This window comes from Canis lupus, chromosome 6 (genome assembly GCF_011100685.1).
Source record: "Canis lupus familiaris isolate Mischka breed German Shepherd chromosome 6, alternate assembly UU_Cfam_GSD_1.0, whole genome shotgun sequence".
Lineage (NCBI taxonomy): Eukaryota > Metazoa > Chordata > Mammalia > Carnivora > Canidae > Canis > Canis lupus.
This window is the reverse complement of record NC_049227.1, coordinates 52,167,017-52,185,666: the sequence shown is the minus strand read 5'-3', so window position 1 is coordinate 52,185,666 and position 18,650 is coordinate 52,167,017. Positions and strand designations below refer to the sequence as shown.

The following is an 18,650-nucleotide window of genomic DNA, read 5'->3' as shown; positions in this document are numbered from 1 at the left end:
GGAAACCGTGCTGTTGTGCTATCTTACTCTTACCTAAGATTTCAGATAAGTAGGCTCTATAAGAAGGGAGTGTTTATGTACATGGAGATTGGAAATAAAGAAACAATGAGTGTAGCAAATTCAGTTGCAATAAACAGAAGATCCAACTAAAAGTGGAAGATTTATTATGTCACCTATCAGGAACTTATATAGAGGTAGGGTGGTACAGGGTTGGTTCAGAGACTCTCTACTCTGTCTTCCTTAGAATGTGTTATTCTCTCTAGCCTTACAAGATGGGTACAGCAGCTTCCAACACTTCTCATAAATTGTTCAAAGGTTGGATGAAAGTCATCTCTTCCTTTTTCTGAAGAGTGTGGAAAAATCTTTCTAGCAGATGCTACCTTGTGTCTCATTGGCCACAATTACATCCTATGCCCCTAGAAGAAGTGGGGGTGGAAGACTGTTAAGATATATGACACTGTCACATTGAGGATGGGAAGGAAGTGTTGGAAGCAGTCTTGAAATGGTTAATCAATCAAGAAATATTTACTGTACAACATCTAGTATAAAGAACTAGGAATATTAGGGAGTATTTATACAAAATACAAAAAAAAGAAGGCATGTCATTAAGAAGAAAAATAAATGATAATTTTTTATTAAAAAAAGAAAAATATTAAGAATGACATAGAATTAAATAAGAAAAATTTATAAAACTATAAAATAGTATTAGCACATTATTTATGTATAAACAATATCTATCTATCTATCTGTCTGTGTCTCCTCTTTATCCTTAATAACATTTCCCTCAAGGGAAATAATTCATTTTATTTTCAGTGTTAGCATACCACATGATTTGAAGAAGTTCCTTTTTTTGGTTGTTACCTGGATACCAACATTTTAAAAATAAATGGGGGAACCCTAGAGAAGTTATGCAATTTGCAATTCAAGAGGGAAATTATAATGATAAACGAAGCACTTAGCATGTATATATAATATTGTACTTAGATTCTTAGGCTTACTGACAAATGATAAGCATAAAAACACTTACACAAACAGGAAGGTATATTATACTTTAGTTCAAAGCTATCACAGAAGCTAAAAAATTCCTTCATGGACATTTTTAAATTTTGAAAATATTGATGATTTATACATACCATGTATTGAATCAAAATGGTCATCAAGAGAGTAAGTAGTAAATATTTAATGGATTTGTGAACATTAGGCCTATTATTTTTAACTTGTTTCCATTATAGGTAAAAGGGAATATTGAAAAAAAATTTGCAGTGGTATTTTTTGCTGAAGACACCATGTTTTAAAGGCTCTGAACTCATAAAAATTTTAAAGCTAATAGCAACCTTATAAATTATTTCATCCTGCCTCCTAATTTTACTAATGAGATCCAGGTAGAGGAGAGGTTAAATGACTTCAGCCTACATTTGTACCTTTTTTTACGAGCTTCTACCATTTTCTCCTCTAATATATTAATGTCCTTCATTTCTCTTCTCTTTTATTCTTGGAATACACGGTACCCTAAAACCTGAGTTTTGAAGTAGACAAATAATATATTTTAGTTAAATGTTAAAATGTTAAACAATTGTGTCAAAAACATAATCTGGAGAGATGGATTATGTTTTAAGTTACTTGTATTTCCCCAACCCGGCTGTATTAAGGTATAATTTGACAAATAAAAATTGTATATGTGTGTGTGTGTATGTGTGTGTGTGTATCTATATGTATACACACACACACATATATATTTTAAGGTATATAATGTGATGATTACAAATATATATCATGAAATGATAACTGCAATTAAGCTAACATATCTACCATCTCACATAGTTATAATTTATGTTGTTTGTAGTGAGAACACTTAAGATCTACTCTATTAGCAAGTTTCAAGTACATAACATGGTATTATTCATTATAGTCACCATGCTATAGATTAGATCCCTAGAATTTATTCAATTTTTAACTTAAATTTTGTGCCTATTGACCAACCTCCCTATTTCCTACACTACCCACCTTGAACAACCACCATTCTACTCTGTGTTTCTATGAGTTTGACTTTTTTTAGATTCCACATTTTAGTTGTGCTTCTCTTTGTTCAAGTTTGGATCCTACTATCTGGGACATCACTTATCTGATAGCTGGGAAATCGAAACCTCAGCTCCATTCCTCACAAGCACATTATCCTCTATGTTATCCAAAAGAATATTTAATAAAATAGAAGAATAGCCACAGTAATTATAGAAGAATAACAGAGCAGAAAATCAAAGTGGTTCAAAGTCTCTTCCCCAAAGCTACATATAGTCCTTGCAGGAAGATTGGTCTGAATAAGGGTTTTTATCTCCAATCCTTGGCTCTGGGCTAAAATGTCCTCCTTCCTCCAAACTAGAATGTCCTCAGGGGGACATGACCCAACATTATCTCCTGAACCTACCTCTGTTGGGTCTATCATGCTTAAGTCATTATCTGTTTAATATAAGCACATTTTTAAGGCAATTTTCACCTGGTCTCATTGCTGTTCATGTCCATTTCCTATATTGGTGAAACCAACCAGCTATTTTCCATTCAGAGATTTATTCCTTTGATAAGTGTTAGGTAAGTCTTTTTGCATGTTCTTAGCATCTTAATAAACTGTGGATACTCTGGTGAACAAGAAAAACAATTTCTTTCCTTACAGAACCTTTAATCTAGCAGGGAAAACACACAATTAGATATTTAAACTTAATGTGTTACTTCCCCTGATCTAGAAATTATGGAGTATAATGAAAGCACCTAATATAACTTCTAAAGGAAGTTTAACTTTTAAACTTACTGAATGCTGAACAGTTTACAGGGGAAATGGGCCAATTTCATTTTCACTGGTGTGTTTGGTAATTCTTCCTTGTTAGTTTTTCAACAAAATCGTTCATAAAATATTTCTTTTGGACATCTTGATGTAACTCTTCTTCTCCAGAATTTATTTGCCACATCAAGTTCCAATTCCTGGAGCTGAGTCTTATTATCTGAATTTAATTTCTGCTGTGGCTCTGATTTCTCAAAGAGTCAGTGACCTCCATTCTTATATGGTAGATCTCCACCACTAGTCCTACTTAAAACGTAATTTCTGGGAGTATGAGGAGAGGGAGAGAGCTAATTCAAATCTGCATGCTAAACAAGTTTCCCTCATTTACCCTAAAACTTGAGACTTACTGGCTGCCACCATTGAGTATATATTCAGAATGTAACTAAAATTTTCTTTCCCAATTTTCTTCTAATTGTCTCAAAATGGAATACATGTGTCTTTTCAAGGGAAAACTATCCCTAGCTCTCCAAGTGCCAAAAACTCACCTTGATTATTTCCCATGATGTTACCTAAGGCACTATGTTGGTATATAAGCATTTCCTGGGACTAAAGTGACACATGCCTAGGGCAATCACCAGTTATTGTGGTCCTCTTCCTTGGTAGAAGTAGAAATTAGAAAGGTCAGTTTCAAAACTCCTGCTTAGCCTATCTGGAGTTATATATTTTTATCTGGGGAAACAAAATCACAGTTACTATAACTGACTAGCCTCTGGCCAATTCAGAAAATTGGGGCAAAGTCTTTCAAAATATCCTAGAATTTTTGACCCAAGATGCAGTGTTTACCCACTGAATCATTTTCTAACCAAGTATGTTGTATAAGAGTACTGTATTAGTTAGGATAAGAGTAACCTGCTACAAAAAAGGACACCTAAAAATAATTCAGTAGCTCATAAGGAATTTTCAAGTTTATTTCTCTCTCATGTTACTAGTCTAAGATGAGTGGTCCAAGTTGGAGGGTGGCTCTATTCCACCTCCAGTGACTGAGGTTCTCTTCATTATGTACTCTTCCATTCTCTTAGGACATTCTGCCGCTTACATGATAAATCAGGTTGCTATAAGTTCTAGTTAGTGGGCCCACAAAATGCATACATCACTTCCATTTGTAGTCTACAGGGGGAAACCTTGGCCTGTGGTCACACACAATTGAGAATTGAGCTCATAATATAATCTCTGACGGGGTGGCTACATTCCCAGCTCCAATTGTATTACTATGGAAAAAGGGAAGACCAGATACTGGTGTACAACTAGCAGTCTTCATAACTGTACTTTATAAATGCAAACTGAATGGTATTGCTTTTGCCATAAAAGAGACTATTGACTCCCTCAAAATAATGCCTGTATTTTTTCACATAGAACTTTATTAGTTTAATAAGAAATGAGGCATATTCTTTTTTTGAAAATAAATCTGTGCTCTTTTTCTATAGTTACTTAACAAGCCACCCCAAAACTTAGGGGCTTAAAACTGGATCAGCAAACTCTTTGTATAAAGGAGAAGATAACAAATATTTTAGGCTTTGCAAGCATACAGTTTCTGTTGCAACTACTCAATTCTGTCATTATAGCATAAAAGCAGGAGACAGTACATAAGCAAATGAATTTGGCCATGTTCCAATTAAACTATTCTCAAGAACGTGTGATTTGGCCCATGAGATATAGATTGGCTGATCCCTGGCTTACAACAACTATTCTATTTTTCCTTATAATTCTGTGGAATAGTAAATTGGTTGTCTAGGTAGCAGACAGGTTTTCTGAAATTGAATGATTTCGAATGGGCTTGTTCATGTGTCTGGTGTTTGGCACCTTGATTGGTCTAGGTATCCTCAGTTAGTATGGCTCATCTCTACCCCATGTGGTCTCATTCTCCAGGAAACTAGTTCAAGCTGCTTCATAGTGTCTCAGGGCAGCAAACACAGCCAACCCTAAAGTGTAAATGCTTTTCAAACCTCTGTTTTCATCATCTTTGCTTTGTCCAAAGCAAGCCACTTGGTACAGGCTAGACTGAAAGAGTAGAGAAACCATAGGTCACCTCTTGGTAAGAAGAAAAGCAAAGTCGTATTGCAAAGAGTACGTATACAGAGAGAAGATGGAATTATTTTAGTCATCTTTGTAAACAATCTACCACAACATCTTTAAAGTAATAGAGGACATTAGAATTCAAGTTCAGTTGTTTCTTTTCCTACTACAAAATTACTTAAATGAATTTTAAAATATCTTAAATAATATAATCTTCATGCTTTGTGAAGTATAGTGGAAAATGTGTATGTATAACTCTTTTTAAAATATTATATTAGTCAGTAGAGAATGCAGCTTTTGATCTCAGGGTCATGAGTTCAAGCCCTGCTGTGGGCATGGAGCCAACTCAAAAATAAATAAATTAAACAAACATAAATAAATAATAAAAATTTAAATTAAAATATTCTGAAGAATTTTATTCCAAGGCCTGGAAATGAAACAACAATCTTGAGAATAAATAATCTACATCAAAGACTACCTAGATGAGAGAATTGTTAGCGAGGCAACTAAGCAAGGTTATCTCTAGACTGGTTAATCCTTTCTTAAATTCCTATTTCCTGCAGTGCCTACCTTTAGAGTTTCAAGGTATACACACCGCCTGTCATCTTGATAGATATGGTAGCCTCCGGCTCAGAATTTTGTTTGAGCTTTTCAAACAGTGGGGTGTATAGCCAGAATCAGTCTTTTTATTAACTTACCAAGAAGTTTTGAATAACTGAAGCCATGCATTTAATCTCATTCAGTAAATAATGGGTTAAAACCCCAAGAGGTGCCCTTGAGCTTCCATGTATGAGTAACTATAGGAAGCAGAAATTTTCTAAACTAACCATACAGAAGAAATCACATGCAAGTGTTAGCAATTGTTTATCTTCTTTACAAAAATCTTACGTAAGGAAAACCGTTTTACCTGTAAAGTCAGTAAAATAATTTTTACAAATCTTTCTCTCCTAGAATTTTAATGAACTAATTGAAATGCTTTCTAGTGTGCTGGAAAAGCAAAATTGTTCAATATTCTGTGCAATAAGCTGAATTAAATAACTAGAGTGCTACCACTATTGATGTTTACTAGATATATGAAATATATCATCCATTTGAAGGTCTGCAGAATCCTAAGAAGACCTGTTATAACAATTTTTTTTTCTTTTCAAAGGAAAAAAAATCTAAAGCTCAAGAAGGTTAGGAAATTTGCCCAAGGTCCAGCGCTGTGCTGGTAACCAGGCACATGAAGAATAAAGACTAGATCTATAGGGTTTGCCACTTTTGGGGATATAAATAATTTCAACTTGGCTGATTTTAAACTACCAGTATGATGTCACTGAACATGATGTTGGGAAGAGATGCACATAATCATCAATCAGGGGCCTGTAGGAGGTTACTCTAGCATACCACTGCCAAGATCGAAATCACAGTAAGTTGGGGAGCCAGGACTTCAGCTCCTGGTTGCCTACAAAGTCCATCTTCTAAAGTGTCAAACAATAATGGCTTCCAAAGTAATAATCTATTCACCTAACAAATCACAAAAATCATGGATGTCAGTAACATCTTTAATGCCAGAAACATAGATCCACCTCTGTCATCTTTTAGAAACTAATGTAAGGACTCTAGTCTCAGAATTATTCAATAAGCATATGTGAGAGGCCAAGAAGAATTATGTTTCTTCCCTCATCATTTCCATTGGTCTTCCATTTCCATTCCCATCCTAAGCTTTCATAATTTTTGCCAATGTTGGCTTCTATTCATATTCTGCTGCTGCTTTTTATCTTAAAATCTTTATGGTTGACCCACAACAAATCCCTTTGCTATTTCAGACTGCTTCTTTTTACTTTATTTTCTTTTTTTTATAGTTTTTTTCTTCTTACCTCATGGCATGGCTTTCAGACTTCTGCTCTTTATTTCTTTGACATACTGGCATTCCTTGTTTAAGCAAGTAAGTAGATAGAAATCTAATTACTAAAATAAGTTGGGTTCACATTGTATGAATTATTTAAACTCTCTGTAATAGAGTATCTTTATCTGTAAATGAGGAAAATCATAGTACTTACCTTCTGTTTGTATGAGTGGTTAATCAATTTTAAAAAACTATAGGAGAAGCAAATATAGAGAGTCTGAGAAGGGGATATAATGATGCCTTGACAATGGGTGAGACTCAACATTATTTTATGTGATGAAAAACATAATTTTCTGTTTGATGGAAACACATCTTAAAAATATGGAAACAACGGGGGTGCCTGAGTGGTTCAGTTGGCTAAGTGTCCAACTCTTGATTTCAGCTCAGGTTATGCTCTCAGAGTCATGAGATAAAGCCCTGTATCAGGCTCTGAGCTGGGTGTGGAGCCTGCTTAAGAGTCTCTGTCTCCCTCTTCCTCTCCCCTCACGCTTATGCTTTCTCTCTCTCTTTCCCTCCTTCTCTCTCAAAAGAAAAAAAAAAAAAGAAATGATAGAACTTTTGAAAATAATAGGTTTTTTTTCACAATATGAAATGAAATTGTTTTAGGGTATTTCATTCACATAACAGATTTTATACTAAGAATTTTCATCCATTGTTAAAATAATTAAGGTACTTTTAAATACCATTTACCATTACCATGGATTGAAAAAATGACAAATGAGAAAATTTATTTTTCCCAAGTAATCATATATGTGTTGAGTTTTAAAAAATAAAGGAAACAATTTTACAAATTGGTGTGAATTTATATCTGATTGAGAAGATGAAATTTATGAAAGCATACCTGTGATGATAGATCAATGCGTGTTTGTACTATGAGTTTTAAAACTCATCAGAATTTTCATAATTTCTCCAAATGGCTGAATTGAAGTAAATATATACACAGCAAAATTGTTCTCATATACTTCTGTAGAAAAATAAAAGTAAAAATTAAGTTGATTTTTCTTTTCACAAAATGAGACCCAATGTATGTTTTCTTCCCATATATGCTTTGAAAGAACTAACTTGAAATGGATAATTCTCACTGTCCAGAAGTAAAACAAAAATCTTACCTTCTGTCTGAGGTATTATTCTTGTGGTTCTATGGCAAAATTCAGTGACATCTTGACTTTCTGTTGAAATTATTATTTTTATTATGTAGCATATCCCAGGGTTTTGAAGAGTTGTTTAGAATAGTAAATAAGGAATTTTTCTGACCTGATTCATTTTCAAGGGCATCCAAGCAAATGAGAGGAAATAGATAGGAGACAGAGCTAACTTAGATGATTGAGGTTCAAATGAAAATAAAATTGGAAATAGGAAAAACATTGAATTCAATCAGGAAATAAAGCCATGAATTAATTTGACTTTAATAACAGTTAATTATAATTAAATTGCAAACATAATTTGTAAGTCATGCAAGTTCCATTAAGTGGAACATAAAAAACAGTTTTTAGTTTGTATCTTTTTTTAAATTTACCTTTCCTTCCTCAACTCCTACTCTAACATTAAACCATGGGAAGCTAAGTTTGATATTAGCAATAGTAAATAGTTTAAGAATATAATGATGTCAGGCACTACAGAGGAATTCTGGGGAGAAGAATCATTGACTTAAAGCTTAACCAATATCCCTCTAATAAATGGAATATACTGATGGCATATATATTTCTTCAACACAAAGAAAATAAATCAACTGAACATAATATCTCCATTCTTTCCAAAGCCAAATGATTCTCTTTACTATTACAGTGGCTTTACTTGTTAAATTTCATCACTTAGCAGACAGGATGTGCAACTTGGCAATAACATAGTCATATTGGCATTTTTCCCCCTACAATGAAGGAACTTGAATTTTCCCTCTGTAGAGCATATTACATTATAGAATTACATGTTGTTTCTCTTCAAATTTTGGTATTACGATTAGGTGTGAGTTTCAGTTACTAAAACATGATATTTTTTAAAAAGATTTATTTATTTATTTATTTATGATAGACATAGAGAAAGAGAGAGAGAGAGAGGCAAAGACACAGGAGGAGGGAGAAGCAGGCTCCATGCTGGGAGCCCGACTTGGGACTCGATCCCAGGACTCCAGGATTGTGCCCTGGGCCAAAGGCAGATGCTAAACCGCTGAGCCACCCAGGGATCCCCCTAAAACATGATAATTCAGAGCTTTAACTTCATTAAGGGAAAAATTTCGGAAGGGTCAGTTTTTGCATAAAACTTAGTAGATCTGTTTTTATTAATAATTCTGGGTTAGATATTGAATTACCAGTAACATAAAATAACATTTAAAAAGTTTATGATTATTATTAAAAAGTTACAATGTATTTTATCTGTAAAAAAAGTATCACTGATGAATGTTAAATATAAACATAATCTAGTTTAAACAGATTGTAAAGCAGAAGTAGTGAGAAAGCTAAATAAATAATAAATAAAGCAGAGTCAGGATTAGTCACAAAGTGAAAATGAAAGCTCTAATAATGACAAGGTTGTGAACAAAACATTTAAAGAAAATGTAAGACATATATTAGATTTCTAAATTTTTATTTCCTCACAATTTTTCTGGGCTTCACTTTATTATTAGATTATGAGCATAATCTAATGAATATAAAGCATCCTGAACTTACAAGGAATGTTGCCAAAATTATCTTGCAAAATAAACATTGGTTTTGTAAGTCCTGAATATAAACACTATATTATTAAAATGTTATATTTAATGGATTTAATCCTTCAATGCAGACTACTAGAATTCTTCAAACCTTTGCTTATTTATTTAAATAAACCATTTCATTATTAGACCTTGCTTTCTGTCTTGAAATTTTTATTTTTATATTAATTCTAATTTTTAGAGAACAGTGGAGGATGTTTAAATTGACCACTTTTATGGAATACATGGTTTGTCATGAGCAATATAAATAAATACATTAATTGCTTATCATACTTATATCTGACAGATGGGTCCCCAGGCACAGAGCCTAACCTTTTATTTTGACACCTGCCACATTTTGCCAGCCCTGACCCTTTTTTCATTGCCAGAGTGTTGCTGTGCTGTTCACCATGGTTGCACTAATCTCCAGCTTTTAAAAGGCATAATATTGGAACCCTTCTGAGAATCACTGCTATCAATCAGCTGATACTACAACATAAAGTATTTCACAGATCTATCCAACATCTCTTCTCTCCTGTGACTCAAACACAATTTCCCTTATTTTTGTGACCTACTGGCTCAATAAGATTACATGGGGCTTGTTTTAATCTAAGACCCCATATTGTCAACCTCTGACATAAATCATTTAATTATGAAGTCATTTAAAATCTAGAATATACTAGAGAATAATAAAAGAAGTTATGCTTCCATTTTTCGACTAACAAATACTTCTTACTATTAAGCAAGTATGGTATTTTAATATAGCTAAAGAGATAAAAATAATCTCAACATGTTCATCAAGAAAAAAAAGCACTGGGGCAATAAAACATGTTTTGAGAATCACTATGCACTCAATCTCAAACATGTACCTTTGATTTCAGGGTTGATTCCAGAAACCACTAACGCATAATATGTATCTGTATTCATACACACTAGAGGCACATATCTGGTCCATTAGACCAGTGGTCTGCTTCTAAAAAGCTCTGCAAATTGGAGTACATGCAGAGGGCAGGTAAACTGTGGAGGCTCCTCCATTACTGAAATAATTGGATATAAATTTGAAGGGATTCCCTGCTTGAGCAAAATCAGATTATAATTAACTATGGAAAATTTTGTAATTAATATTCTTCAAGAGTAAGTTGGAAACAAAGAAATTGAGAAGTAGATATATAGGTAGGAAGGAGACGGATATTTGGCACCAGAATTGCACCGGATGAGACCAGTTTTGCTCACGATCTCATTGCAGACTGAAAGTCAGTTAGAGGTGTATGCACTAACAACTTGTCTTTCAAATGTGGCATCTGTTGTTCCTGACATAAGCTTATTAGGTATAATGGAAAAAGCCTTGAACTATGTCTTAGATAAACTAAGTTTCTTGAATAATTCAGAGACCTATTTATGCCAGTTAGGATATATATGTACATTGCAAGAAGTATGGGATATGTATCTTAGGACATTGAAAGAAAATGCTATTTAAAGCCTGGGGCTAAGGAATATTGGAGTTGAAAGGTAATTCTAGAATTATGGCAGCTTTTTGTGCCTCAGCATCAGCAGTTTTTGAATCTTTCGTGAGCCACTATTAATATGACTCAGCTGTATTTCATATCTTCCTCTTTCTTCTCTGTCCCAATCCATCTTGCACGGCTTACTCAGAGTTTCTGCTAGCTCATATTTTAAGCATGTACAAACTTTGGACTGTCACAGAAAATCCTTTTTTTTTTTTTTTTTTACTTCTTAGACCTAAATACAGAGATAAAACCTCATGGGTCCAGCTCATCTTTTCAAGCCTGGCTGCAGTTCATAGTTTCCTGGCCAGCCATTCTTTGGTCTCAATCCAATCAGCTGTAAATGGTGGACGACAGAGATCACTTCTGAGTAAACAGGGCCACTTAGGTGGCAGATGTTCTGGATGAGGATGATTCTCTTAGAAGGGATATGTCATGATTGACACAGACAATACTCAAAGTGAGGTCCAGAGGCTGGAGATGGTCGGTGTCCTATTTGTTCGCCATCCAAAATGATAAGCACATTGAGGAAAACCATTTCAGACCTTAAAGCTATTTATTGAAGTCACTTGATGGCTATTGGACCAAATAATTTAAAAAATGGATTTGTGTTTTGTGTATATATATATATTTTTTTAAGGTAATTCATTTCTATTATATTATTTAAAAATAATAGTTGGTGACAGATTGGGAGTGTGAAACTGATCTTTCACTAAACATAGTTTGAGTGGCACTGGATTAGAAGTCTCCTAGGCCCTGTTGTGGTGCCTCTCCAATTAATTTTAAGTAATAATGATCAAATTTTTATAGTTGAGTTATAATCTTCTGCCTATTAGTTTTCTCCTAAACAGAGCAAGGAGTATAATGTCAGTCACTCACCCTCCCAAGTTATTAAAAGTCACAAAACAATAGAGGAGAATGAATTTTGAAAAGTTGTAATGGGCCAATCAGAATTAAGTTATTATATTTTACTATTATTAAAGTATCTATATAAAATATATACCACAATTATATATACATATATATACATACACGTGATATACATACATACTTTCCCATATGAAATGTAAGACATGACAGTGTAGATTTTGTTTATGTTGTATGTATTGTTTATGTCGTATTTGCTAGTTTTTGCAAAAGACAATTAGGAGTCAACTTGATAAAGATTTGCTCAGGAAGCACTCTGTTCTTAATAATTTTACAATTTATAGGCACCTGGCTGGCTTAGTTGGTAGAGCATGCAACTCTTGATCTTGGGGTTGTGAGTTCAAGCCCTTCGTTGAGTGTAGGGATCTACTTAAAAAGAAAATATTTTTTAAAATAATAATTTTACAATTTACTTGTGTGTAAAAGTTAAATGAAAATATGTAAGCAGTGGAAGTGTATTTAACTGTTTAAGCATACTTCTAAGAACTGTGAGGAGGAAGCATGTATTTAGTAAACAAATAATACAAATGTTAAAGACAAAATATTCAAAAGAAGGGCAGAGGATTTCATGCAATGATGTTCAGAAAATTTATAGAACTGGTAGGTTTTGTACAGTATATTGAAGAATGGATGAGATTTGAAAAGATGGAACGGACAGACTCAGTTATTCTAGATGGAACAAACTTTCAAGCAGAAGTGTGGAGTCAAAATATCTACATGTATATGTGTATGAATATGTGTGGGTTTTCTGATAGATAGATAGATAGATAGATAGATAGATAGATAGATAGAGCTTTGAGCAGTGGCAGTATCACAGCCAATGAGGTTTATCCGAGGCACGATTATTGCTGGTACATAGATAGGATAAATATGAGAAAGTAAATGAAATTAAAAATAGAAAATAAATAAAAGACCTTGAAAACTAAATTGTAATATGCAATCTTAATTTTTTTGTGGTTTTCCCCATATGACATTAAATTATTAAAAGGATTCTTGAGGGCCACCTGGGTAGGTCAATCAGTTAAGCGCTGGACTGTTTGATTTCACTCAGATTATGAACTCAGGGTCATGAGACGGAACTCCAAGCCAGGCTCCATGATGCTGAGTTCTCTCTCCCTCTCCCTGTGCCCCTCCATCCCCCTCTCTCTCAAAATTAATTAACTAATTAATTAATTAATTTAATAAAAAGAAAATGGGGACTCTTTAAATAGAATTACTTTTACATATATATCATTTACTGTCACATGTTAAATGAAATGTTACAAATGCAAAATAACAAATCATTTTCTCCAAATGAAACACAATACTTTAAATGATAATTTATTTTAAATCTCATAAATAATTCAAATAAGAAAAACACAATTGTTAAAATATTAGTATATATTCCTGTGGACATCTGGCATCTCAGTCTAATGTAACGAACAAAACAAAACAAAAACTCAGTGGCAAGAGAATCACTTCCCCTAAAGAGCACCTCAGCAATTATTTTATTTTATTTTTAAGAATTTATTTATTTACTCATGAAAGACACAGAGATAGAGAGAGGCAGAGACACAGGCAGAGGGAGAAGCAGGCTCCATGCAGGGAGCCTGGAGCGGGAATCGATCCCGGGTCTCCAGGATCATGCCCTGGGCCGAAGGCAGGCATTAAACCGCTAAGCCACCCAGGGATCCCTGCAGTTTTAATAGTGTATGATAGAATCATAATAATTAAATTACAGAATATTACAGAGTATTATGTTAATTTGAACTCTTTTACACAGAGTGCCTCCTTTAGAAAAGCCCACCTCATTGAATGCCATTTTTTAAAGACATAAGAATTATGATATTGTTAGAAATGTTATTTAGTGAGTTTTTGGTATTTCAGAATTCAACTATATGACACTAATTTAAAGTACCAAGGTACTAGTATTTTGTTTGTATAGTATCATTTTATTTTTTCATTCTGAATTCATTTTACACTGTTAGAATAAAACTACTAATTTAATTGTTCTAGTAATATGAAAAGGATTAACCAAGAAAATGGTCTACAATTCTCAAATGGTCATAATAAGCCAACACATCATGGTGCTGCAAATTTTTACTACTAGAATAATCCTTCTCTGGTATCTTATAAATAAGACAATTTTGAAAGTGAGAGAGGTAACTGTATAAAAATCTCCAACTACAGAGGTGTCTGAATGGCTCAGTCAGTTAAGCATCTGTTTTGGTTCAGGTCATGATCTCAGCATCCTGGGTTCAACCCCCCCACCCCGGGTCTAGCCCCCTGTTGAGCGCCCTGTTGAGGCCTGTGACAAACTCCCTGCTCAGTGGAGAGTCTACTTCTCCCTTCCCCTGTTTGTGCTCTCCCTCTCTCTAAAATAAATAAATAAAATCTTTATAAAATCTCCAAGTACATACAATTAAAGATGTTAAAATTGAATTGTTTAACAAGAGAAATAGAAAGTAGAGCTCTATTTTCATTTTAAAAACTGTAATTCCTGGGGAAAAAAAAGGTAATAAAGATTCTTAAATCAAGAAGTAGAATTATTTGAAGATGGGAAAATCAGAGGAAAATATGTAGAAATAGTTTATAACCTCCTCTGCATGGTTTTCCTGACCATGTAGATGTGGAAAGAGCTTATTGACAGTTAAAAAAATTACAACAAAATGGATTGAATGAAGCTGTCTCTTACGATTACAAAGTTATAAAAACAAATAATATTTTGCTTTCAGTTTGTCTTAAAAATTGTCTTCCTTTTTTCTAGTACTTTATTTTAATAATGTTTTACTTTCATTAATTGAATCTATAAATAATTTGGTAAATGATGTTTAATATTTACACATTCTTAATTTACTTTTTCTGTTTCTTTGCATTTTGCTTTGTAATGTGCTCATAAATGTTAGTATTTGAAAGGCATGGAAGGTTAATTTTGATGTTTAAATTTTTAACAATGTGCAAACTATAGCAGCAGTCCTACCATTTTATCTTACTATTAATTGCCTGTCCAACTGAAGCTCAGTATTAACTAAGCCATACTGGTTGATTTCACCAGAGGACTCTCTTAAGGAAAATGTGGTGAGAAGATCATGGTTCTCAAGTGACTGTTTTTAGTCAGCTAGCTATCTTCTCTTCAACTTTTATTCTTTTCACTTATATCGTTTCCCTTCCATAAAGTCCTCTGCAAATAAGCAATTAGACTTATTCCTACAATTAAAAAAGCATATTCTTATAATATATAACATAAAGAAAATGTCATATTTTTTCTTTTAAAGATTAGATTTTGTCAAAGAAGAGTCAATATTCCTTGCCTTGCTGTCCACCACACATGGTGAACCACACTGGAGTCACCAGTCACTCCTCAGTGACTTTCAGGCTGACTTCCTGCGTCCAAACGTTTTGTTAGCAAGACTTTGGTTATCAAATTTATGGCCTTTTCGCAGAATTAATTTTGAATCAGCTTTTGGTTTTGGATATTAATCACTCTCAAAAATTATTCCTCTTGAGTTTCTTGGCTTCTCTTAAACAGTTTTCTGACTTCATCCTTCTTTTGTCTTGGAATGCAGAGATTCCCTGAGGAGCAGCTTTCTTTCTTTCCTTTTTTTTTTTTTTTAATTTTTTTTTCTTCCCTTCCTTTTCCAACATTCTCTCCAATGTAGCTCTTAGCTCCCCGCTATGTTGATCTCTGTGAGGCTTTCCTCTAAACCATTATCTCTTTTTCCATGCTGCCTGCTGGACATCAGCCTGACATCCCAACCAGCACTTCAAATCCAACATGTCCATAAGCATCTCTCTCGCTGCTCCACGCACCTTCCCATTTCTTGGGTAGCTGTACCATAATCCCAGAAAACCAGGCTTGAATATTGACCTTGGGTCTGATTCCCCATTCTGCCCTCCTCACCACATGTCTTGAGCTTATGAATTGTGTGGATTTTGCCTCCATAATATTCCTAACATGTGTTCCTCCCGCTGGATTCTCATTTTTGCCATTAATCTCTCATTTAACTTTGATCTAAAATATCAAAATAATTATATAACTTGACTCTTTATATCTGCTTCCTTCTTGCAAAACATAATTCTGATCATGTTCAGAATCCTCCAATGATTTTTTAATGAGAATTCTGCTTTTTAAATATTTATTTGTTTATTTGAGGGGGGGGGGGAGAGTATGAGCATGGGGAAAGGCAGAGGGAGAGGGAGAAGCAGACTCCCCACTGAGCAGGAAGTCCAACACCTGTATCAGGGCAGAGCTCGATTCCAGAGCTTTGGGATCATGACCTGAGCCAAAGGCATAAGCTTAACCAACTGAGCCACCCAGGCATTAAGAATAAGAATTCTTAATGAGAATTCTAAATTGCTTTCTTTTTCTCTTTTAATAACCTCCACTATTTGGCAAAACATATGGTCTAGCCTTATTTTTTTTTCTGTTATCTTTTAAGATATACCTCTCATTCCCATCATTTCTCCCTTATAATATACTATAAGTTGCTTGAGAACTAGAGCTTTGGGTTATTTGTATTTGTGTCCCCTACACCTTCACACCATACTTTATTTTAAGATCTCAGTATGTTTTCATGGTGAATGAATAAAAGTATAAAGTAGCCTTTGGCCACCATTTCCTCATCCCAGAAAGTCTATCATTTCAAACAAGCATAGAATTCTCTTAAGATCAAAGCTAATAGGGATGCCTGGGTGGCTCAGCAGTTGAGCATCTGCCTTCGGCTCAGGGCGTGATCCTGGAGTCATGGGATCGAGTCCCACATGGGGCTCTCAGCATGGAGCCTGCTACTCCCTCTGCCTATGTCTCTGCCTCTGTGAGTGTGTGTCTCTCATGAATAAATAAGCAAAATCTTAAAAAAAAAAAAAAAAGATCAAAGCTAATAAAAAAGACTAGAGTGGTGGTTCAGCCCTGGATGCACACTGGAATTACTGAGATTTTGAGAAACACTAATGCTCCACCTCCAGAGGTTCGGATTTAATTTTTCTGGGTGGGATTGAGTAAATGGTATTTTTAAACATTCCCCAGGCAATTTGAAGTACACCCAAAGTTAAAAACTTTTGAGCTAGAGAGTAAGTGTAGGCTGGGAAAATTTGAATTTTGAATATAGTTTAAGATTAATTTTCACATACTATATTTACCCCAACAATCAAATCCACCCAAATGAATCCTTTCACTGTCTCCAGCATCAGAATTTGATACTTAACAGCTAATAGAAAATACACATTTAAAAAAATCCTCATTTTAATAGAAAATTAGACTTTTAAAATCTGTATATAATCATTTGAGATTAGACAATTCAAAAAGTGTATCAGACCAGAAAGCAAACCATTTTATAAGACCAGAAAGCAAACCATCATAATTTATGCTGGGCCTTTTATTCTATTCATGCAGTCATCTATTCATATAACCTATTTTAATATTCAGTTACATTTTGGTTATTTATAATTGCAATTTTAATTCATATAGAAGTGATTCCATATCAGGCTCTTTTAAATTCTAGAATTGATTGATATTTAATGTATCTTTTGTGATCATTAACAATATTGATTATGTTTGGAGTCATTGGGCCTCTGGTAAGACCTTCAAGCTAATTAGGGGTCTTGAATCCTTTAACTAAGCTTTCAAGAGGAAAAGGGTGTAAATGACATAATGACTTCTGAGTTTTTAATGTTCCCATAATTTTGTCTCACTCTCTCTTTAAATACAGATACAACGTATATTTGGAAATACTTTTTTTTTTTTTTTTTTAGGTATCACCAACCTGCCAATCAGTATTGTTTAACTAACTTTATTGTTTTAGAAAAGTAATTGACTGTTTTTAATGCCACCATTGGTGACTCAGTAATTCATTAACTAGTTTTGAAATACTAACCAATTTTTTTCTTAATAAGTTTCTCTTCTGCCACTTTTCCTCTCTTTTCTACCCTAACTTTGCTCTATAACTATCAATATTTCAGGATAACATAAAGGCAGAAAAAATATTTAGTTTGTTTTTCTTTTTTCTTTTTTTTTTTTTTTTCTGTAACTGGTTATCAAAAAAGCCTGAAGCCTTCAGGGGAATAGTGAGAACTCAGAATATATATGAAAAAAATTCCTTAAAAACAAAAAATGTGCCACTCCCCTTCCTCCTTCCAGATTTGTTGGGCATGGAAGAGGTGGAGGGGAAACCATATAAAGAGGTTATCTCTTTTCAGAAACATATAAGGGATGTAATAAAGTGTTCCACTTGAAAGAGTAAGCAGATGGGAATAAGGAGGATGCCTGGCTGGTGTAGTCCACAGAATGTGCAACTCTTGATCTTGGAGTCGTGAGCTCAATCAAGCCCATGTTGGGCATAGAGCTTACTTAAAAAAAAAAAAAATTAAAAAAAAAAAAAAAAGGAAACCAAATGGGGATAAGGAATAGCAGATGGTTACAAGCATGGACTGGAGCCAGACTGCCTGGGTTCAAAAGCCAGCTCTGGCATTCACACTAGCTATGTGACCTTAGGCAAGGTACGGGCAATTATAGTAGCCTAATATTTCTAAACCATAAACAAATGGGGATAAATGGAGTCTCTCATAAAACTGTTGCAGGGATTAACTGAGTTGAGGATGTTACAGACAACACAGACTCACCCAAACCTCCCAACTCCCCATATATTCCACATTATCTTTTCTCCTCCCCTGGCTCTATGATGCTGCTTCATCCTCATTCCCTTCTAAGATCTTAGCTATTCTCTCCAAATTCAGCTCGTGAAAGATCACTCTCTTTAAGAGCTATCTTCAAGCCAAACGTCAGGACATAGGCAACCTGGAAGAACCCCAGTCACTCGCTTAAGAAGC

General features: G+C 34.1%; 1 long non-coding RNA gene and 1 pseudogene across 8 annotated transcripts in view; both read left to right on the top strand.

Annotated features, from left to right (window-relative positions):
• The window catches only part of LOC111096372, a 118,005-nt gene that overhangs the window by 77,399 nt on the left and 21,956 nt on the right, over positions 1–18,650 (top strand). The gene's annotated exons all lie outside the window — the stretch shown is intronic.
• LOC119872447 lies at positions 12,638–12,737 on the top strand (annotated as a pseudogene).